General features: G+C 37.5%; 1 protein-coding gene across 2 annotated transcripts in view; it reads left to right on the top strand.

Annotated features, from left to right (window-relative positions):
* AGO3 (argonaute RISC catalytic component 3) overlaps nt 1-24,446 on the top strand; it is a 228,780-nt gene that overhangs the window by 585 nt on the left and 203,749 nt on the right. The gene's annotated exons all lie outside the window — the stretch shown is intronic.

The raw sequence follows: 24,446 nt of genomic DNA, 5'->3' as shown, positions 1-24,446 counted from the left end.
GTGTACTGTTTTCTCTAGCGTCTAGAGGGTTTGTCATCGATTTAGTATTCCGGTTGAAAATGTAATGCTGTGCGTGTCCTTTAACGGGCGTGTGTTCCATAGAGGCTGGGGGCGGCGAGCCACCTACCTCCCTTATCTACCTTTAAAGGTAGTTGTGAAGGTATATTGAGATAACGGATAAGGAATAAGTTTGAATTAGGTATTACGTGCAACGTCAAATGCAAGATGTCATGTCTTCCATCTCCGAGTTATCTTCTGATGGCAGCGTGGTATATAGTCCCCGAGGAGCTTGGAAATGTCATGCCAGCCTGGAACACTGCTTATGTGAAGAGGTGGATCTTAAAATTACTGACACTGTATATATATATATATATATATATATATTTCCATTTTCTGTCCCCTATAGAAGTAGTTGTCTTATTCCTGGAAATTTGGAATGTATGAAAAACTGCTTTTTTTCTGGGGGAAAAAACCTGAGGAATCGTGACAAAAATTGCAGTACGGGTAGTACTTATTTTAGAAAAAGAAAAGCACTTTTTCAAGTTCTAAAGTAATTAATTGGGAGGATATGAAATAGGTGTTACATAACGATTCGCTTACTAAATGATCATCCTTTGTATGTTGAATTTGAAAGTATGGTTCATCCAGAGGATCACAAATTTATAAATTTTCAGAGTATTCGGGGCGGGGGGTATCTTGTTAGTAATGGTATCACAAGTCCTTGAATTTCACAAGGCTTATGCCAGTTTGTGTGAGGCTTTATGTATGATATAAGAAAAACCTATATAGAAGAAAACAGTGACATAAATGACAATGAAGAACTTTGTTGATTAGGTTAAGGAGTGTAATTGTCAAGTGAGTGTATTAAGCACTTAGAAATTGTGGAGGTGGGATGGGAGTGATATTACAACGTTACACAGAATTTTCTCTCATAAGTTTTTACCATTTCTGTTTTGCCTGCTTCATTTTCACCTTCTCCATATCTTTTTAAAAATTGAAAGTTTTATCTACATTATGAGGAATTTCTGACGTTTTAATTGATTACTAATTTATGTATTTTAGAAATTGTGCTCTCTTGCTTTTTGAATTTACTAATATACTTAATGTACAGAAAGTGTAATGAGTTGGGGCATTAGGTGATTTTCACATAATCGTGCTGTTGTAAAGACTGGAGAACAGTACATGAAAGTTAAACTCTTTATTAATCATCCAAAAACTTTGAAGATATTTCAAAACTTTTTTCTTTACATTATTTTCTGGGTTTTCCTCCCATTTGGATTTTTCAGAGAAATTATGTTTTCGTATATGGGCATCATCATAGAAAGTACTTATGAATTCAAACCACCTTGCCGACTAGTTACAATCAGTACAACTAGCCAGGCAAAACTTAACTTGTTAATTGCTCCTATGAATTCTTGAGCTACAGATAAGTTTTACCTCATTTTTGTGTATGTGCGATTTAGCTGTCTTCACATCTAGGGAGGCATAGTTAGATTTATCAGTCATTGCTTGGACATCTTGAACCATGAATTTTATACTTCAAGTAGTTAATACATGATTTGACTGTAATTTAATAACTAGCTTAAGATTGTCATCAGCAAAAACAAAATTTCATTCTTCCTGAGTCTTGTATATAATTATTATCTTGCGCTTGAAATTGAAAGCACTGTTGGGGAAAAATGTGCAACTAAGTTTTAAGTCAAGAATTTGACAGATATGATATATATTTTAAAAAAATTTTAGATATAAATGTGCTGGGTCTTGGCTCTTTAAAAAAAAGTTTTTCTTCTTTTGTGTGGAGACTTCCAGGAATCTTATGATAGGATGTTTTAAATTCTAGTTGTATGTGAACACACAGAAAACTTAAATTTATTTATATTAAAGGACATAGAAAACAAATACTATGTAATTATTTCTTGGCAATCATTGTTCACTAAAAGTTAATATTTGTCTTTTCTTCCCTTTCCCTTTTGCATGAACTATTTTAAGTGATTTCTAAGAATGTACTGTACTCTCTACTGATTTAATACTGCCTGAACTTTGATTTAACAAAAAAGCTGGCATAGTTGGTTTTTAAGTAACAGTAACCAGTAGTTAACATCTGTGCCTATGATTCCTTAGTTGGGGGAAATTCTGATGAAACCCTATTTTTTAGGGTTTAATTATCGCTGAACTAAGAGTGTATGTTATGTTTCAAATATTAAGGAGAGCAGAAATTGGGATACCGCTTCAACTGACTAGGTATTTTTCAGAACCATGCAATTCTACTCTGTATTTTTAGGCAAAGTCATTTAGGAAGAAAGGAATTATACTTACCTTCTAATAGAAGATAAACATTTACCCTAACTTAATAATATTTAAATTGATTTGACACATATTGTGGTTGTCTTACTCAACTCTGCAAAAATGAATAGAATGTTTCTTTCTTAGTCTTTTAAATTCTGTTTGAATTTAGTTGTTTTAATAATTTTATTAATTTATTATTATTTAATACTAAAAATAAAAAAAGTCATTTGGGACCCAGATCCGAAGGAATAAAAGTTGTATATATGTGAAGGTAGAACTAAATCAAGATTTGGATTTGCATGAGCCAGATAAAAGCTGAGAATTTAAAATACTAAAATGTATATATTGCCATCAAGTACTAACAGTATCCTTTCCAAACCTGTTTAATCTCTGAATGTTGGGATACCAGACGTTCCTATTTCTAATTCAGTTGTCTCAGACACTCAATAGACCCTCATCCTTGGCTCATTAACAAAACTGACGAGAGAAAGAACATTGTGTGGTTTTTCAACCATAATGGTTATGCTGTTAGGATACATGAACAGCCTTTCTGTATTTGGAGTTATTGTGGTTTCCTGCTATAATCTTTGTTAATATTAATGATTTTTGGCTAGCTACTGCTCAAAAAGAGATTATTGGGAGTCAGTAAAACCGTGTCACTAAACTGATGGTTTCTCTTATATCTTAACGTGGGCTTTTTGTGGTTTGCTTACAATAAAAAATTGTGTGCATGAGTTTAGAATATCGGTTTAATGAAACAATCTGGAAGAATTCTTTTGTTTCATTTCAGCCATTTTTAATGCATCCATCCCAAACTGGGAAGTTCTTGGGAAATCAGAAGGTATCTGTAGAATATAGACATGGGATTTTTTATATTTTTCATTTGTGGAACACATTTTATAAGAAAATGTTTCTAATTATATAGGCTTACATAATATTATTTTTATCATTACTAATATTTGATATATTTTAACTGATTTCTAAATCTTCTAACAACATAACTTCATTAGTATATCTCTAAATTATAAGAAAGGTTAAAAGATAGATTGCATATTAGGCTTATACCTTACCAGTGCAGTTTTTTTTTTTTTTAAGAAACTTGTTTTGACCTCTAAATTAGGACTTGATCTTTCTGTGTATTTTTAACATGAGAGTGACATCACTCTAAAATTTTTGCTTAGCTGCTCACAGTTTTTCGGAAGGTACTGTTGTAGTTTGCTAGCTGCCAGAATGCAATATACTGGAAACGGAATGGCTTTTAAAAAGGGGAATTTAATAAGTTGCTAGTTTACTGTTCTGAGGCCGAGAAAATGTCCCAATTAAAGCAAATCTAAAGAAATCTTAGACTATGATGTTCAACGTTTCTCCCTCAGCTAGAAGGTCACATGGTGAATATGGCGTGTCTGCTAGCTTTCTCTCCCAGCTTCTTGTTTCATGAAGCTCCCACTGGGATGTTCTCCTTCTTCATCTCCGAAAGTTGCTGCCTGGTGGATTCTGTGGTTCTCGGCCTCGTGGCTCTAAGAAGAGACTCTCTAAAATGTTTCCTCTTTTTAAAAGGATTAATGGATGGAGTCACAACTCCATGGAAGCTATCAGATCAAAAGTTACCACCCACAGTTGGGTGGGTCACATCTCCATGGAAACAATCAAAAGCCTCAGCCAGCAATACTGAGTGAGGATTAAAGGACATGGCTTTTCTGGGATTCCACAACAGATTCAAACCAGCACAGCTACCTAACCTTTAATTACAAAATAAACAATTCTCAAGGCTTTTTCATAGTCTAAGGGCTTCTTGGGTAATGTCCCCTCTTTAAAAGGGGGAATATGTCTTAAAAAAAATTTTCCCCATACTGCCGTGTGAGAAATTTACTCCTCCAACAGCCTGAATGTTCTATGAGTGATTATTTAGCTTTAGTGAATATAGTAGTAAACATAATGAGTATGGTAATAAGTGCAGTATGTTTGTACAGGTTCATTGAATGAATAGGTAGAACCTTGAATTAGCTGTTAAAAGGTTACTGAAGTCCCATGCTGATGTTTACTAGTCAGCCTTGTGGACTTGAGGACTATATAAACCCAGCCATTTTTATTATGTCAGATTTTGAGATCAGCCCTGTTTTACTTATTTCAAAATGAAAATTTATTTTCTGATTCTAAAAAATGCATGTTTATTCTTAAAAAAAAAACAGTACAGGAATGTACAAAATAGAAAGTGAATGCCGGAGACCTGGGTTTTATTCCCAGTGCCTGCCCATGCAAAATAAAAAATAGAAAGTGAAAATAATATGATCCCATCTACCAGATAAAACCATGGTTAATTTTCCCTTGTAAATCTCCCCAGACATTCATCTGTCTGTTCATCCCCCTATCATATTTTTCAAAATCAACATTTTATTTAATAATATAACCATTTTTACTGAGTGCTTAACATTTTCTTTTATCTCTTATTATTTAATCTTTCACTGATGGTGGTTTAGATTTTTTTCATTTTTCTGAATAGAACTTGGTAATATGCTAATATACATGTCTTTGTATCCTGGTCCAGCGATTGCTTAAGGATAAATTCCTAGAAATAGAATCATTGAAATGAGGTTTGCCATGAATGTTTAAAGTTCCCACTGAAAATCCATTATTTGGTAATAACCTGTAGTATATGCTATATTGATTTTGATTTTTTTAGTGCTTACTTTTTATTGGTCATATTTACTGTAGGCTTTTATTTAGTTTTGAACTAACAGCTAGTACACAGTAGATTGTTAGATCAGTGAACAATGTACAGCCATGTGTACCTTACATATATGTGGTTTTCTGTCTGAAGTTTGGTTAGTTGAAAAGTTTAGTTTGGTTAGTTGAAAAGTTTGAGTTAGAGGGAAATTCCAGATGGTACTTTGTATTTCTATATAATTACATTTCAACTCTAGTGGGCGGTATATATATATATTGTGTGTGTGTCTTCAAAGTAGGTTGTAGGGATTTTTAAAAAAATTTTTCATTAATTAAAAAAAAATTACCAGAAACAAACATTCCCAACACATACACTCAGCAATTCACAATATCATCACATAGTTGCATATTCATCATCATGATCATTTCCCAGAACATTAGCATCAATTCAGAAAAAGAAATAAAAAGACAACAGAAAAATACAACAAACAGAAAAAAAAATTTTTACAGGCCATACCCCTTACTGATCCCTTTCACTGATCACTAGCATTTCAAACTAAATCTATTTTAACATTTGTTCCCCCTATTATTTATTTTTATTCCATAAGTTCCTCTCATCTGTTGACAAGGTAGATAAAAGGAGCATCAGACACAAGGTTTTCACAATCACACAGTCACATTGTGAAAGCTATATCATTATACAGTCATCATCAAGAAACATAGCTACTGGAACACAGCTCTACATTTTCAGGCAGTTCCCTCCAGCCTCTCCACTACATCTTGGATAACAAGTTGATATCTACTTAATGCATAAGAATAACCTCCAGAATAACCTCTCGACTCTGTTTGGAATCTCTCAGCCATTGACACTTTGTCTCATTTCACTCTTACCCCTTTTGGTCAAGAAGGTTTTCTCAATCCCTTGATGCTGGGTCTCAGCTCATTCTAGAGTTTTTCTCAGTCCCTTGATGCTGAATCTCAGCTCATTCTGGAATTTCTGTCCCACGCTGCCAGGAGGGTCCACATTGGTAGTCATGCCCCATGTAGACAGGGGGAGGGTGGTGAGTCTGCTTGCTGTGTTGGCTGGAGAGAGAGGCCACATCCGAGCAACAAAAGAGGTTCTCTTGGGGGTGACTCTTAGGCTTAATTTTAAGTAGGCTTGACGTATCCCCTGTGGGGTTAAGTTTCATATGAACAAACCCCAAGACTGGGGGCTCAGCCTATAGCTTTGGTTGTCTACTCTGCTTGTGAGAATATCAAGAATTCAACTTGGGGCAGTTGAGATTTTCCCTGTTCTCACCGTTCCCCGAAGGGGACTTTGCAAATACTTTTCCACTCACTGATCAGATCACTCTGGGATTCATCAGGGAATCACCTGGACAAACCAAAAAAATCTCATGTCCTATACAAAGTTCCATGTACTTAAGGTGTTCAATCAACTATCTACATAAGTTATATTAGGAGATGCACTAGTCAAAGTCTAGATTTGTACCAAATAAACATTTTTTGCTTTACTCTCACACATTAGTTGAAATTTTAAAATAGTAAGTACCATCTATTTTCAGCACACCGCAGTAATGACATTCTTTTGTTCTTCCTCATGCAAAAACATTTTTTAAATTTGTACATTTAGTCACTAGCATTATACACTCTAGGCATGCCTAGATTACACCATCTCAATCTTTATCATCTATCCTTCTTTGTGATTTCATTTATGTCGCAGCCCTCCTCCCTCTATCATTCTCATATGCAGCTTCATTCAGTGTTTTAACATAATCGTATTACAGTTAGGTAATTCTCTGCTGTCCATTTCTGAGTTTTTATATTCAGTCCTGTTGCAAAATCTGTATCCCTTCAGCTCCAATTACCCAATATCTCACCCTATTTCTATCTTCTGATGGTCTCTGTTACCAAGGAAATATTCCAAGTTTATTCACTAATGTCAGTTCATATCAGTGAGACCATACAGTATTTGTCCTTTTGTTTCTGGCTAATCACACTCAGCATAATGTCCTTAAGGTCCATTCATGTTGTTACATACTTCATCACTTTATTCTGTTTTACAGCTGCCTAATATTCCATCTTATGTAAATGTCACAGTTTGTTTAGCCAACCGTCTGTTGATGGACATTTTGGCCGCTTCCATCTCTTGGTAATTGTTAATAATGCTGCTTATAAACATTGGTGTGTAAATGTCCATTTGTGTCCTTGGCCTCGTGTCCTTTGAGTAGAGACAGCATATAGAAGGGTCCTGTTTTTTAATCCATTCTGCCAGACTATGTCTTTTGATTGGAGAGTTTAATCCATTAACATTCAGTGTTATTACTGCATGGGTAGTACTTTCTTCTACTATTTTGCCTTCTGGGTTTTATATGTCATATCTAATTTTCCTTCTTTTTACCTTTACTCATAGTCTTCCTTTCTACACTCTTCTCCACACCTCTCTTTTCTGTCTTTGTATCTGTCTCTAGTGTTCTCTTCAGTATTTCTTGCAGACCTGGTCTCTTGGTCACAAATTCTCTCAGTGATTTTTTGTCTGAAAATGTTTTAATTTCTCCCTCATTTTTGAAGGATAATTTTGCTGGATATAGAATTCTTGGTTGGCAGTTTTTCTCTTTTAGTATTTTAAATATATCATCCCACTGTCTTCTAGTCTCCATGGGTTCTGCTGAGAAATCTACACATAGTCTTATTGGGTTTCCCTTGTATGTGATGGATTGTTTTTCTCTTGCTGCTTTCAAGATGCTCTCTTTCTCTTTGACCTCTGACATTCTCATTAGTAAATGACTTGGAGTATGTCTATTTGGATCTATTCTCTTTGGGGTATGCTGCACTTCTTGGATCTGTAATTTTAAGTCTTTCATAAGAGTTGGGAGATTTTCAGTGATAATTTCCTCCATTAGTTTTTCTCCTCCTTTTCTCTTCTCTTCTCCTTCTGGGACACCCACAACATGTATATTCATGCGCTTCATATTGTCTTTCAATTCCGAGTCCCTGCTCATATTTTTCCATTTTTTTCCCTATAGTTTCTGTCTCTTGTCGGATTTCAGATGTTCCGTCCTCCAGTTCAGAAATCCTATGTTCTGTCTCTCGAAATCTACCATTGTCCATTGTAGGTTTCCATTGTTTTTTTCATCTCTTCTGCTGTGTCTTTCATTCCCATAAGTTCTGTGATTTGTTTTTTCAGACTTTCAGTTTCTTCTTTTTATTCTTTCCTTGCCTTCTTTATATCCTCCCTCAATTCATTGATTTTGTTTTTGATGAGGTTTTCCATGTCTTTTGGTACATTCTGAATTAATTGTTTCAGCTCCTGTATGTCATCTGAATTGTTGGTTTGTTCCTTTGACTGGGCCATATCTTCAGTTTTCCTAGTGTGATTTGTTATTTTTTGCTGGCGTCTAAGTATTTAATTACCTTAATTAGTTTATTCTGGAGATTGCTTTCACTTCATTTATCTAGGGTTTTCTTGCTGGATGAATTTGTTGTCTATCTGTTCTTTGACATCCCGTTCAGCTTTATCTGGACCTTTAGCTTAAGTTTTGTTTAACAGAGGAGAATTTTTCAGTTCTTGTTTTCTTGTTTCTTGCCCTGCTTGTGTGGGGCCTTTCCCCCCCGCACACTTAGGAGGGTCTACTTAGATATTATAGACCCCAGCCAGATTTTCCCAGACCAAACTGGCCTCCTCTCAGGAGAAAAGAGTCACCTGCATCGGTTTTCCCTGAGGGTGATACTCAGCAGGTTGAAAGACTTTACTGTGAAGTCTCTGGACTCTGTTTTTCTTATCCTGCCCAGTATGTGGCACTTGTCTGACTGCAGGTCCCACCAGCATAAGATGATGCAGTACCTTTAACTTTGGCAGACTCTCCCTGCTGGGCGCGTGGTGGAGACAGGGGAGAGGTTGTAGGCTGGTTTTAATGGCTTGAAATTACCAAGCCCTGGTGTCTGAATTCCTTGATGGAGGGATTCCACCTGAGTTGGGCTTCACCCCTTCCCTAGGGAAGGCACAGGCTCCAGACAAGCCCCCAAAAGAGCTCACTTCTGCCTCTGCTTGGGGCAGTTGCAGCCTGAAAAGTCCTGCTGCTGTATCCAGAGGCAGTCAAGCCTTTGTAGATACACAGCCACAAAAACCTCTGTTTCCTTCTTTTTTTTTTTTCCCCTTTTTCTGTCAGTCCTGCCCCCTTGGTGCCAGGGCAAAAATGAGCAACTTCCGCTTTGATCAGGTTCACCTAAGCTGGGGGCCTATTTTTAGTAGTCAGAATTTGTTAATTAGTTCCACAATTAGCGTTTGATTGTGCCCAGTCCCTGCTGCTGGTAAAGTCCTTTCCTTTCCCCTCTGGGAAGCGGCCTGTAGGGGAGGGGCACTGGCCGCCGCAGCTTTGGGAACTCACGGTTCTGGGGGGTGCTTGCAGCTGGTCCAGCTGGTCCAGACTGGGGTACACTGTGTGTCTGGTCACTATTGTGGCTCCGGGAGCTGTTCTGTACTGTTTCTGGTTATTTAGTAGTTATTCTGGAGGACGAACTAAAATGCGCATGTTGTTAAGCTGCCATCTTGACCCGGAAGTCTCTCTGTTCATTTTTAAACAATTCTATTCACACATAATACAGTCCAACCTCTTTAAGAAAAGCAGGAAATTTATTGATTGTGGAATCTAGGGAAGGTTGAATAATGACAGGAAAGGCAAGTTTACAGCTGGGCCTGCCTGTGAAGCAATTTGAATCAGGAACCCAAGGTATCAAACTAGTCCATCTCTTATTTCAACATCTCTGTACAGGTACCTTCCATTTTCTCTCACTGTTGACTGACTTTTACTACACGTTGGGACACTTGACTTTCAACAGCTTTTCCATCTCACAACTTTAGCTACTGTGGACTTTAGGTATTATACATGATGTCTGATGTACCATGATGCAGGTGGCTGAAGAATGCACCGACTGAGAAGTAGATTGATGTGAATGATGGTGTATACATATGATCGAATGTTGTGCCACTACAAAAAGGAATGAAGCCAATGATGTGAATGAACATGTGGAACATTTGGTGAGGGAAAATAAGCCAGAAACGAAAGAACAAGTCTCCTTTAGAACATACTTATAAAAACAGGGGCCTAGATTGTAAGCTTTTATAGCAGACACATTTAGTCCTGAGTGATAATTACTATTTCTGGATTTTGAGAGGATCTTTCATATTTATGTATATATGTATGTGTGTGTTTGTGTGTGTGTGTATGTATGTATGCATGTATGTATGTATCTGTTTTTAGAGATAAGCATGAAGCCAGTCAGGTTGGGGTTAAAATAATTCAGAACACAGGGGTAAGGAAGACATTCTCTATATTTTAGAACCACACGTATTCTTTGAGACCAAAGATAGAAAGGCTTATTTGGTCTGGAACTGAAATTTTCTGTAGTACATCATCTAACTCAATCTATTTGTGTAGCTCATTTGAAAGACTAAAAGAGCCCAGAATAAGAAAGTGTTCCTTTAATCCTGTATAGCTTAATGTAATGCCTGGATACATACTAGAGTGTATTAAGCAGATAATCAAAAAGTATTGACAAAGTCCCCTGAAGAATGGGAGAAAGAATTTGGAACTATTAAACTTTACCATCAGGAAATCCTCTGATACTGTGTCAGACTTTAGGGACACCCAAATCAATAGGCCAAGCCCTTGATCTTGAGGTTTACTCTTGTGCAGTGTATTTAAGTAGCAGAGAAGCTTAACCTACCTATAGGTATACCTAAGAGTTACTTCTGGAGGACCTCTTTTGTTGCCCAGATGCCTGAATGTGAAATCACTGCCCTCCCCCATATGTGGGACATGACATTCAACGGTGAAATTCTCCCTGGTGGCATGGGAGATGACTCCCAGGGATGAGTCTGGCCCTGACACCTTGGGATCAACAATTCCGTCCTGACCAAAAGGGAAAAAGAAGTGTAACTAATAAGTAGCAGTGGAAGAGAGAATTAAAATAGAGTTGAGAGGCTGCTCTGGAGGTTACTCTTATGCAAGCTTCAGTTAGACATTGCTACCTATCATAACTTGCTGTGCTGGTTTGAAAGGATGTATGTCCCCTAGAAAAGCCGTGTTTTAATCTAAATCCCATTTCATAAAGGCAGAATAATCCCTATTCAATGCTGTATGTTTGAAGCTGTAATCAGATCATCTCTCTGGAGATGTGATTTCATCAAGAGTGGTTGTTAAGCTGGATTAGTTCACAACGTGTCTCCACCCATTTGGGTGGGTCTTGATTAGTTTCTGGAGTCCTATAAAAGAGGAAACATTTTGAGAAAAAAAGAGATTCAGAGAGAGCAGAGAATGCTGCAGCACCACGAAGCAGAGCCTACCAGCCAGTCCTTTGGAGATGAAGAAGGAAACGCCTCCCAGGGAGCTTCATAAAACAGAAAGCCAGGAGAAGAAGCTAGCAGATGATGCCGTGTTTGCCATGTGCCCTTCCAGATGAGAGAGGAACCCTGACTGTGTTCACCATGTGCCTTTCCACTTGAGAGAGAAACCTGAACTTCATCGACCTTCTTGAACCAAGGTATCTTTCCCTAGATGCCTTTGATTGGACATTTCTATAAACTTGTTTTAATTGGGACATTTTCTCGCCCTTAGGTCTGTAATCTAGCAATTTATTAAATCCCCCTTTTAAAAAGCCATTCTTTTTCTGATATGTTGCATACTGACAGCTAGCAAACTTGAATACTTGCCAAACCCCAACCAGGACCATTCCAGCCAATCCTAAAGTAAGTGTAGGGCAATATATAAGTTTCCACAAGTTTTCTATTGACTAGAGCAACTTTCCAGAAACCTACAGCCTCCAGATGGGTCCCTGGACCAGATAAGTCTTGAAACCTAGAGGGCCCAGCCTCTCCAGAACATCAGATAGTACCATCTCCCTACCAGTATTAGTGACAGACTCTGTATTTTATTTACCATGGTCATAAAAATGGAATCTTACAGTATCTTTCCTTTTGTGTCTGGCTTATTTCACTCAGCATTATGTCTTCAAGGCTCATCCGTCTTGTCATGTGCTTCAGGATATCATTTCGTCTTACTGCTGCATAATATTCCATAATATTTCCATTAATCCACATTTCATTAATCCTCTCCTCTGTTGATGGGCATTTGGCTTGTTTCCATCTTTTGGTGATTGTGAATAATGTTGCCATGAGCATCATTATTCAAATGTCTGTTTCTGTCATTGCTTCCATTTCTTCTGGGTATATACCAAGTAGTGCTATTGCCACGTCATAGGACAACTAAATATTTAGTTTCCTAAGGAACTGCCAAACTGTCTTCCATGGTGGCTGCACCATTATACATTCCCACCAGCAGTGCATAAGTGTCCCATTTTCTCCACATCCTCTCCAACATTTGAAGTTTCCTTTTGTTTAATAGTAACCATTCTTATAGGTGTGAGATGATATCTCATTGTAATCTTGATCTGAAGTTCCCTTATAGCCAATGAAAATAAACATCTCTTCATGTGCTGTTGAGCCATCTGTATTTGCTCTTCAGAAAAATGCATATTCATATCTTTAGCCCATTTCATAATTGGGTTGTTGTTGAGTTGTCTGATTGCTTTATGTATACGGGATATCTCAAACTTTTGTATGATATATGATTTCCAGATACTTTCTTCCATTGAGTTGGCTGCCTCCTCACCTTTTTGACAAAGGCTTTTGGGGTGCAGAAGCATTTGGTTTTGATGAGTTCCCATTTATCTATTTTTTTTGTTGTTGCTTGTGCTTTGGGTGTAAAGTTTAGGAACCTACCTCTTATTACTAGGTCTTGAAGATGTTTCCCTACATTTCCTTCTAGATGCTTTATGTTGCTAGTTCTTATATTTAGGTGTTTGATCTGCTTTGAGTTAATTTTTGTATAGGGTGTAAGGCACAGCTCCTCTTTCATTCTTTTGGCTATTGATATCCAGTTCTCCTATGCCCATTTATTGAAAAGACTATTTTGTCCCACTTCAGTGGTTTTGGAGGTCTTGTCCAAAACCAGCTGACCATAGATTTGGTGGTCTGTTTCTGTACTCTTTATTGGATTCCATTGGTCAGTACTTCTGTTTTTGTGACAGTACCATGCTGTTTTGACCACTGTGGCTTTATAATAGTTTTTAAAGTCAGGGAGTGTTTCCTGATAAACCTACAGCAAAGTTACCTGAGCTCAAGGTAGTGGGATATAAAATTAATGTGGAAAAATCAGTAACACTTCAGTACACACGCAATGACCTGAGGAGTCAGTTAAGGAAAAAAATTCCATGCAAAATAGCAACTAATAGAATCAAGTACTTTGGAATGAACTTAACTAGGGATGTAAAGGACTTGTACACAGAAAACTATATAACATTGCTAAAAGAAACCGAAGGAGATCTAAATAGGTGGAAAGACAATCTGTACTCAGGAATAGGAAGGCTAAATATAGATAAGATGTCAGTTCTACCCAAATTGATCTACATATTCAACACAGTACCAATTGAAATTCCAATACCAATCAAAATGCCAATTTCACCTAGACGGGAAAGAGAACATAGTCCTCTTACTATGTTCTTCTTTTTTAGGATGTTTTTAGCTCTTCAGGGTCTTTTTCTCTTCCAGGTGAATTTGGTAACTAGCTTTTCCAAGTCTTCAAAGTAGGTTGCTGAAATTTCGATTGGTACTGTGTTGAATATGTAGATCAATTTGGGTAGTATTGACATCTTAACTATATTTAGCCTTCCTATCCCTGAGTACGGATTGTCTTTCCACCTATTTAGATCTCCTTCGGTTTCTTTTAGCATTGTTATATAGTTTTCTGTGTACAAGTCCTTTACATCCCTAGTTAAGTTCATTCCGAAGTACTTGATTCTGTTAGTTGCTATTTTGCATGGAATTTTTTTCCTTAACTGATTCCTCAGGTCATTGCTTGTGTATTGAAGTGTTACTGATTTTTCCATATTAATTTTATATCCCACCACCTTGCTGAATTTGTTTATGAGCTCAGGTAACTTTGCTGTAGATTTCTCAGGATTTTCCAAGTATAGTATCATGTCATCTGCAAATAATGAAAGTTTTGTTTCTTCCTTTCCAATTTGGATGCCATTTATATCTTTGTCCTGCCTGATTGCTCTAGCTAGAACTTCTAGCACAATGTTGAATAATACTGGGCGTCTATTATTCAAGTGGGCATCCTTGTCGTTCCTGATCTTAGGGGGAAAGCTTTCAGTCTCTCTCCACTGGGTATGGTGCTTGCTGTTGTTGTTCATATTTTCCCTTTATCATATTGAGGTAGTTACCTTTGATTCCTATCTTTTTATCAGAAAAGAATATCGAATTTTGTCAGATGCTTTTTCAGCATCAGTCGAGATGATAATGTGATTTTTCCCTTTTGATTTATAAATGTGCTGTATTACATTAATTGGTTTTCTTGTGTTCAACCATCCTTGCATTCCTGGTATAAACCCCATTTGGTCATGGTGTATAATTCTTTTTTTTTTTTTATTAATTAAAAAAATTAACTAACACAACATACATTTAGAAATCATTCCATTCTACATATACAATCAGTAATTCTTAATATCATCACATAGATGCATATTCATCATTTCTTAGTATATTTGCATCGATTTAGAAAAAGAAATAGAAAGACAACAGAAAAAGAAATAAAACAATAATAGAAAAAATTAAAAAAAAATTTTGAAAATAATAATTAAAAAAACTATACCTCAGAGGCAGCTTCATTCAGTGTTTTAACATAATTACGTTACAATTAGGTAGTATTGTGTTGTCCATTTCTGAGTTTTTGTATCCAATCTTGTTGCACAGTCTGTATCCCTTCAGCTCCAATTACCCATTATCTTACCCTATTTCTATCTCCTGATGGTCTCTGTTACCAATGACATATTCCAAGTTTATTCTCTAATGTCGGTTCACATCAGTGGGACCATACAGTATTTGTCCTTTAGTTTTTGGCTAGTCTCACTCAGCATAATGTTTTCTAGGTCCATCCATGTTATTACATGCTTCATAAGTTTATTCTGTCTTAAAGCTGCATAATATTTGTATTAGTTAGGGTTCTCTAGAGAAACAGAATCAACAGGGAACACTTGCAAATATAAAATTTATGAAAGTGTCTCACGTGACTGTAGGAATATAGAGTCCAAAATCCACAGGGCAGGCTGCGAAGCTGATGACTCCAATGGATGGCCTGGATGAACTCCACAGGAGAGGCTCACCAGCCAAAGCAGGAATGCAACCTGTCTCCTCTGAGTCCTCCTTAAAAGGCTCCCCATGATTGGATTTAGCATCACTAATTGCAGAAGACACTCCCCTTTGGCTGATTACAAATGGAATCAGCTGTGGATGTAGCTGACGTGATCATGACCTAATCCTATGAAATGTCCTCATTGCAACAGACAGGCCAGTGCTTGCCCAATCAGATGAACAGGTACCACAACTTGGCCAAGTTGACTCCTGTCCCTAACCATGACAATATTCCATCGTATGTATATACCACAGTTTGTTTAACCACTCGTCTGTTGATGGACATTTTGGCTGTTTCCATCTCTTTGCAATTGTAAATAATGCTGCTATAAACATTGGTGTGCAAATGTCCGTTTGTGTCTTTGCCCTTAAGTCCTCTGAGTAGATACCTAGTAATGGTATTGCTGGGTCGTATGGTAATTCTATATTGAGCTTTTTGAGGAACCGCCAAACTGCCTTCCACAGTGGTTGCACCATTTGACATTCCCACCAACAGTGGATAAGTGTGCCTCTTTCGCCACATCCTCTCCAGCACTTGTCATTTTCTGTTTTGTTGATAATGGCCATTCTGATGGGTGTGAGATGATATCTCATTGTGGTTTTGATTTGCATTTCTCTAATGGCCAGGGACATTGAGCATCTCTTCATGTGCCTTTTGGCCATTTGTATTTCCTCTTCTGAGAGGTGTCTGTTCAAGTCTTTTTCCCATTTTGTAATTGAATTGGCTGTTCTTTTGTTGTTGAGTTGAACAATCTGTTTATAAATTCTGGATACTAGACCTTTATCTGATATGTCGTTTCCAAATATTGTCTCCCGTTGTGTAGGCTGTCTTTCTGCTTTCTCGATGAAGTTCTTTGATGCACAAAAGTGTTTAGTTTTGAGGAGCTCCCATTTATTTATTTCTTTCTTCAGTGCTCTTGCTTTAGGTTTAAGGTCCATAAAACTGCCTCCAATTGTAAGATTCATAAGATATCTCCCAACATTTTCCTCTGTTTTATGGTCTTAGACCTAATGTTTAGATCTTTGATCCATTTTGAGTTAACTTTTGTATAGGGTGTGAGATACGGGTCCTCTTTCATTCTTTTGCATATGGATATCCAGTTCTCTAGGCACCATTTATTGAAGAGACTGTTCTGTCCCATGTGAGTTGGCTTGAGTGCCTTATCAAAGATCAAATGTCCATAGATGAGAGGGTCTATATCTGAGCACTCTATTCGATTCCATTGGTTGATATATCTATCTATATGCCAGTACCATGCTGTTTTGACCACTGTGGTTTCATAATATGCCTTAAAGTCCGGCAGTGTGAGACCTCCAGCTTCGTTTTTTTTCCTCAGGATACTTTTAGCAATTCGGGGCACCCTGCCCTTCCAGATAAATTTGCTTATTGGTTTTTCTAATTCTGAAAAAAAAGTTGTTGGGATTTTGATTGATACTGCGTTGAATCTGTAAATCAATTTAGGTAGAATTGACATCTTAACTATATTTAGTCTTCCAGTCCATGAACACGGTATGCCCTTCCATCTATTTAGGTCTTCTGTGATTTCTTTTAACAGTTTTTTGTAGTTTTCTTTGTATAGGTCTTTTGTCTGTTTAGTTAAATTTATTCCTAAGTATTATTCTTTTAGTTGCAATTGTAAATGGAATTCGTTTCTTGATTTCCCCCTCAGTTTGTTCATTGCTAGTGTATAGAAACACTACAGATTTTTTTTTTTTGGATAGATATAAATTTTATTTTGCATGCTAAAATTTATTACAAATTTTATTTTGTCATACATGATTACAAGAGCACAGTTCAAGTGAGTGAAAAATATAGTTAGCATTAAGGGATGTTTCTATTCATTTATTACTATCATAAGCATGTTTTGTTACAGGAACAACAATAATTAAAATTACAGATCTGCTCAACTTGTAAATTTAATAAGTGTGTCAAGGTGAAGGCAACTGCATAATAAAAACAGAGACTAAGTGCCCAAACAAATTTTTACATTCTAGATTATTCTTTTATTCTACAACTAGAATTGAGAGCTAGAATCTACTAGTAATACCATCATTCAAATACCCCTGCAGGTCAGGTCAACAAGCACTCCAAATCATTTTCCAAAATCTTATTTAATTTAGTTTTAAAAAGAAATATATGTCAAAACACACAAGGCATGACTTTCTGATATGTTATGCTTAAAACAAGCTGTTTAATAATGAAATTGGCATCTAGAAAAAAATATTCCTTTTACACCTTGGCATTTGTTCCACCTTACACAATAACCAAGAAATGAGTAGTAATTATAGCACTTAGAATCACCCAACTACATCTAATACAGTATCTCCCAGACTTCTAGTTTCTAAAATTCTGGGGAAAGTGGGACAATTTGAACTGTTAATAGTCTACATGGTAGTAATATTACCTCTTGGCCATTGGCCCAATACTAATCCTGTTTTTTAGTATACAAAATATGCTGAAAACATTTCGCTTAAACACATTTCAATTAATGTAATTAAACAGAAGGCAACAGTTTCCTTCTAGAGAAGTTATATTTAGCTATGAAAATCTTGCCATTTAGTTTTTAACACTACAGATTTTTGAATGTTGGTCTTGTAACCTGCTACTTTGCTGTACTCATTTATTAGCTCTAGTAGTTTTATTGTGAATTTTTCCGGGTTTTCGACGTATAGTATCATATCATCTGCAAACAATGATAGTTTTACTTCTTCCTTTCCAATTTTGATGCCTTGTATTTCTTTTTCTTGTCTAATTGCTCTGGCTAGAACCTCCAACATGATGTTGAATAACAGTGGTGATAATGGACATCCTTGTCTTGTTCCTGATCTTAGGGGGAATGTTTTCAATTTTTCCCCATTGAGGATGATATTAGCTGTGGGTTTTTCATATATTCCCTCTATTATTTTAAGGAAGTTCCCTTGTATTCCTATCCTGTGGAGTGTTTTCAACAGGAAAGGATGTTGAATCTTATCAAATGCCTTCTCTGCATCAATTGAGATGATCATGTGATTTTTCTGCTTTGATTTGTTGATATGGTGTATTACATTAATTGATTTTCTTATGTTGAACCATCCTTGCATACCTGGGATGAATCCTACTTGGTCATGATGTATAATTCTTTTAATGTGCTGCTGGATTCGATTTGCTAGAATTTTATTGAGGTTTTTTGCATCTGTATTCATTAGAGAGATTGGTCTGTAGTTTTCTTTTTTTTGTAATATCTTTGCCTGGTTTTGGTATGAGGGTGATGTTGGCTTCATAGAATGAATTAGGTAGCTTTCCCTCCACTTCGATTTTTTTGAATAGTTTGAGCAGGGTTGGTACTAATTCTTTCTGAAATGTTTGGTAGAATTCACATGTGAAGCCGTCTGGTCCTGGACTTTTCTTTTTGAGAAGCTTTTGAATGACTGATTCAGTTTCTTTACTTGTGATTGGTTTGTTGAGGTCGTCTATTTCTTCTTGAGTCAAAGTTGGTTGTTCATGCCTTTCTAGGAACTTGTCCATTTCATTTACATTGTTGTATTTATTAGCATAAAGTTGTTCATAGTATCCTGGTATTACCTCCTTTATTTCTGTGAGGTCAGTGGTTATGTCTCCTCTTCCATTTCTGATCTTATTTATTTGCATCCTCTCTCTTCTTCTTTTTGTCAATCTTACTAAGGGCCCATCAATCTTATTGATTTTCTCATAGAACCAACTTCTGGTCTTACTGATTTTCTCTATTGATTTCATGTTCTCAATTTCATTTATTTCTGCTCTATGTTATTTCTTTCCTTTTGCTTGCTTTGGGGTTAGTTTGCTTTTCTTTCTCCAGTTCTTCCAAGTGGACAGTTAATTCCTGAATTTTTTCCCTTTCTTCTTTTTTGATATAGCCGTTTAGGGCAATAAATTTCCCTCTTAGCACTGCCTTTGCTGTGTCCCATAGGTTTTGATATGTTGTGTTTTCATTTTCATTCGCCTCGAGATATTTACTGATTTATCTTGTAATTTCTTACTTGACCCACTCGTTGTTTAAGAGTGTGTTGTTGAGCCTCCACGTATTTGTGAATTTTCTGGCACTCCGCCTATTATTGATTTCCAGCTTCATTCCTTTATGATCTGAGAAAGTGTTGTGTATGATTTCAATCTTTTTAAATTTGTTAAGACTTGCTTTGTGACCCAGCATATGGTCTATCTTTGAGAATGATCCATGAACACTTGAGAAAAAGGTGTATCCTGCTGTTGTGGGGTGTAATGTCCTATAAATGTCTGTTAAGTCTAGCTCATTTATTGTAATATTCAAATTCTCTGTTTCTTTATTGATCCTCTGTCTAGATGTTCTGTCCATTGATCAGCGTGGTGAATTGAAGTCTCCAACTATTATGGTAGATGTGTCTATTTCCCTTTTCAGTGTTTGCAGTGTATTCCTCACGTATTTTGGGGCATTCTGGTTTGGTGTGTAAATAATTATGATTGTTATGTCTTCTTGTTTAATTGTTCCTTTTATTAGTAGATAGTATCCTTCTTTGTCTCTTTTAACTTTTACATTTGAAGTCTAATTTGTTGGATATTAGTATAGCTACTCCTGCTCTTTTCTGGTTGTTATTTACTTGAAATATCTTTTCCCAACCTTTCACTTTCAACCTATGTTTATCCTTGGGTCTAAGATCCATCTTCTGTAGATAGCAGATAGATGGGTCCTGTTTTTAATCCATCTGCCAGTCTATGTCTTTTGATTGGGGAGTTTAATCCGTTAGCATTTATTACAGTTTTCACTGTAGGGGCAGTACTTTCTTCTACCATTTTGCCTTTTGGATTTTATTTGTCATATCTAATTTTTCTTCTTTTTACATTTCTGCACTCTTACACGTCTTTCACCTGTCTTTTCCCATCTGTCTCTAGTTCTCCCTTTAGTATTTTTTGCAGAGCCGGTCTCTTAGTCACAAATTCTCTCAGTAATTTTTTGACTGAAAGTGTTTTCATTTCCCCCTCATTTTTGAAGGACAGTTTTGCTGAATGTAGAATTCTTGATTGGCAGTTTTTCTCTTTTATTATCTTAAATATATCATCCCACTGTCTTCTCGCCTCCATGGTTTCTCCTGAGAAATCTGCACATAGTCTTACTGGGCTTCCCTTGTATGTGATGGATCGTTTTTTTCTCTTGCTGCTTTCAAGATTCTCTCTCTCTCTTTGACCTCTGACATTTTGATTAGTAAGTGTCTTGGAGTATGTCCGTTTGAATCTGTTCTGTTTGGAGTATGCTGTATTTCTTGGATCTGTAATCTTTCATGAGAGTTGGGAAATTTTCAGTGATAATTTCCTCCATTATTTTTTCTCTTCCTTTTCCCTTCTCTTCTCCTTCTGTGACACCCACAACACATGTGTGCACTTCATGTTGTCATTCAGTTCCCTGAATCTCTGCATATATTTTCCTGTTCTTTTCCCCGTATTTTCTTTTGCTTATCGAATTTCAGATGTTCTGTTCTCCAGTTCACTAATTTTATCTTCTGCCTCTTGAAATCTAACATTGTAGGTTTCCATTGTTTTTTTCATCTCTTCTACTGTGCCTTTCGTTCCCATATGTTGTGATTTGTTTTTTCACACTTTCGATTTCTTCTTTTTGTTTGTTCCTTGCCTTCCTTATATCATCACTCGGTTCATTGATTTGATTTTTGATGAGGCTTTCCATGTCTTTTTGAACATTCTGAATTAATTGTTTCAACTCCTGAATCTCATTTGAATTGGTTTGTTCCTTTGATTGGGCCATATCTTCAATTTTCCTAGTATGATTGTTATTTTTGCTGGCATCTAGGCATTTAATTTCCTTAATTATTTATTCTGGAGATTGCTTTCACTTTTTTTTACCTAGAATTTTCTTGCTGGATGACTTTGTTGTCTGTCTGTTTTGTGACATTCAGTTCAGCTTACTCTAGCCCTCTAGCTTAGGTTTTGGTTAACAGATCGGAATTTTTCAGTTTTTGTTTTCTTGTTTCTTGCCTTGCCTGTATAATGCCTATTTTTTTACCCCCTCAGGATTGTCTACTTAAGTATTATAGACCCCAGTCAGATTTTCTCAGACCAAACTGGCCTCCTCTCAGGAGGAAAGAGTCACTTGCTTTAGTTTTCCCTGAGGTTAGACCCAGCAGGTTGAAAGTCTTTGCTGTGAAGCCTCTGGACTCTGTGTTTTTCCTGTTCTGCCCAGTATCTGGTGCTTGTCTGCCTGGGGGTCCCACCAGCATAAAGTGATTTGGTACCTTTAACTTCAGCCGAATCTCCCTGCTGGGACATGATTGAGACAGAGGAGAGCTTGTGGACTGGTTTTAATCCCTTCAGTTTTCCAGACCCTGGGGTCTGAATTACTTGAGGGAGGAATTCTACCTGAGCTGGGCCCCACCCCTCTCCTGGGGAAGATATAGCCTCCAGACAGACTCTCAAACTAGCTTAATTCTGCCCAATACCTGGGGCATTTGGAGCCGGAGAAGCCCTGCAGCTGTATCCAAACAGCAGCCACACACACACACACACACACACACACAAAATTCCTTTTCAGAGCAGGACCCCTGTTCTTCGGGTTTACCAATCAGGAGCTTAAGTTGGTACATTGCAGTGTGTATCTCCAGGTCCTATGTGTCCCCTCCTTTCCTTCAGGGCCCAGACCCTTTAAGTATTTTGTGCTGTCTGATCCAAAAAACCTCTGGGTTTTTTTTTGTTTTTTTTTTTCTTTTCCTTCAGCTCTGCCCCCTCTGTACTGGGGCAAAACCCAGCAACCTTAGCTTTTCCTCAAGGTTCAGCTGAGCTGGGGTCCTATTTTTAGTAGTCAGAATTTGTTAATTAATTCCACAGTTGGAGCTTGGTTGTGCTCAGCCCCTGCTGCTAGTAAAGTCTCATTCCTATCCCCTCTGTCGTGGTTTGAGGAACTCACGGTTTTGGGTGGGCTCCCAGCCAGTGCAGCTTGTCCATACTGGGGTACGCTGTGTGTTGGTCACTGACATGGCTCCAGCAGTTGGTCTGTATTGTTCATGGCTATTTACTAGCTGCTCCGGAGGACGAACTAAATCCCACTCCTCATTAAGCCTCCATGTTGGCCTTGGTGTTAAGCCTGCATGGGCTGGGTGGGGGTGGATGTGCCCCAGAACTGGGGTTGGGGATGACTGGGGCCGTGCGCATGCGTGGGTCTAGGAGTACCGTAAGGTGATGTACCTGTGCCCAGGGCTCAGGGGGTGTGGGGTGGGTATGGAGATAAGCTCCGGTAGCCTTTATGCACTGGTGACAGCCTGCAGGGAGCAGTGAGGGGTGGTAGTGCTTGGGAGGGGTGCAGGAGAGGTGAGTTGGGCTGCACTTGAAATGGGGTGGTGGGGTGGTGAGGTGGGTATGAGCGCAAGGGATTGGCAGGGCGGGGATGCTTGGAACACAGGGAATGGGGGTGGTGACGGTGATGGGGTTCAAGCGGGTGGGTTGTGGCTTGAGTTGTGGGTCGCAGGGCTGCACTGGTAAGGGTACTGTGTTCAAGGGATGTGGCTTGGTTTACTTCCTGGTCCCCATCTTCCCGTCCATGTACTCCTGTGGGCTCCGGGCTTCTGCATTAGACTCCAGTTTTCTGCTTCTCAGTTCCTCAGCTTTTGCGACAGGCTGCCCTGTGTGGTGCAGAAGACTGTCCCAGGTCAGTTACACTCTGGAATTGCAATCCCAGTTTGCCCTCCCATCCCTTCTCTAACTTTTCATTGGAGTAGTGCTGAACTCGTTCTGTCCTATTCCACCATCTTCCTGGAATGCTAATAAAAGTTTTAATAAAAGGATATAGAAGGACACTCAAGTGTTTCTGCTATATGTGCTATATGGGGTCCCAATAGACCTTACTTTATGGAAAAAAACAGGTTTGGGCCAATCTGTAAATATCTATGCAACTTTGTAACTAAAGCATAATAAAAATAATGACAATTCTAATAAAAATGCCAGCATAAACAAGCACATTAAATTCCTAATGCCTGGAAAACAGTGTCAATTTTTCAGACAGCTATACACAGAGGTACTGTTTTATCCAACAATCCACTCATATATTGTATAGCCAAGAGAAATGAATACTTTTGTGCACCCAGAATTGTGTACACAAATATTCATAGCAGCATTATTTATAACAGCCCCAAAAGGGATAAAACCCAAATGTCTATTGACTAATAAATGAATAAATAAAATATGGTAATTCCATACAATGAAATGTTACTGGACAATAAAAAATGAAGTACATGTTTATGGTATATGATAGGTTGAATTATGTACCCTAAAAAACACATTCTCAATTTTGATTTGCATCCCTGTAGCTATGAACCCATTGTAAATAGGACCTTTTGAAGGTTACTGTTTTTGCTTAAGTGTGGCAGACTGAACCAGGGTGGCCCTTAATATGGATTACTTTAGGCTTTATAAAAAAAGCCCAGAGTTGTCCCTGGGGACCAGATAAGTCCTGGAACCTAAAGGGCCCAGCCTCTCCAGAACATCAGATAGTGCCATCTCCCTACCCCATATTATTGACAGACCCTTCAGTGTGAAAAAGTTAGAATGGCCATAGCCCAAACCCCTCTAGAGAGAGGGATAGAAAGATCAAAGGTGAGGGTGGCATTGTACAGAGAAGATAGGATTTAACAAATGAATATGATTGCTGAATCATTAAATTAATCTCTTAGTCTCCAGTATCTTAAAGCAGCTAGAAGTGAAAACCTAAAATTGTGAAACTATAACCCATGCCAAGCTCTGAAATATGTTCTACAACTGATTGTGGTGCTGTGCTTTGAAATTTATTGCTTTTTTGTATATATGTTATTTTTCACACACACCACAAAAGTCGATTGTGATGATTAAAAAATATTTGTACCTTCTAGCCTCCTATAGTTTAGAGCAGCTAGAAGGAAAAATTTGAGAGGACTGTATGGTAAAAAGTCACAGAAGCCAGGAAGAAGAGGACATGACTATATGATGGATAGCAAAGACAAAAGTATGGAGCCCCAAAGATTGCTGGCAACCAGCACCAGAACACTACAGGCTTTGATGGAGAATGCAGCCTTTCCAGTGTCTTAAGTTTAGACTTACTCAAGCCTTAAAACCTGGAGCCAATAAATTCCTGTTATTTAAGCCAACCCATTGTATGCCATTTGTCATAACTAAGACATGCTACAATGTGGATGAACCTTAAAAACTTCAGCCAAGTGAAAGAAGCCAGTCACTAAGATTACGTATTGCATGATTTCACTTATATGAAATATCCAGAAT

This window comes from Tamandua tetradactyla, chromosome 2 (assembly GCF_023851605.1).
Source record: "Tamandua tetradactyla isolate mTamTet1 chromosome 2, mTamTet1.pri, whole genome shotgun sequence".
NCBI lineage: Eukaryota > Metazoa > Chordata > Mammalia > Pilosa > Myrmecophagidae > Tamandua > Tamandua tetradactyla.
This window is presented reverse-complemented; position numbering and strand designations above follow the sequence as displayed.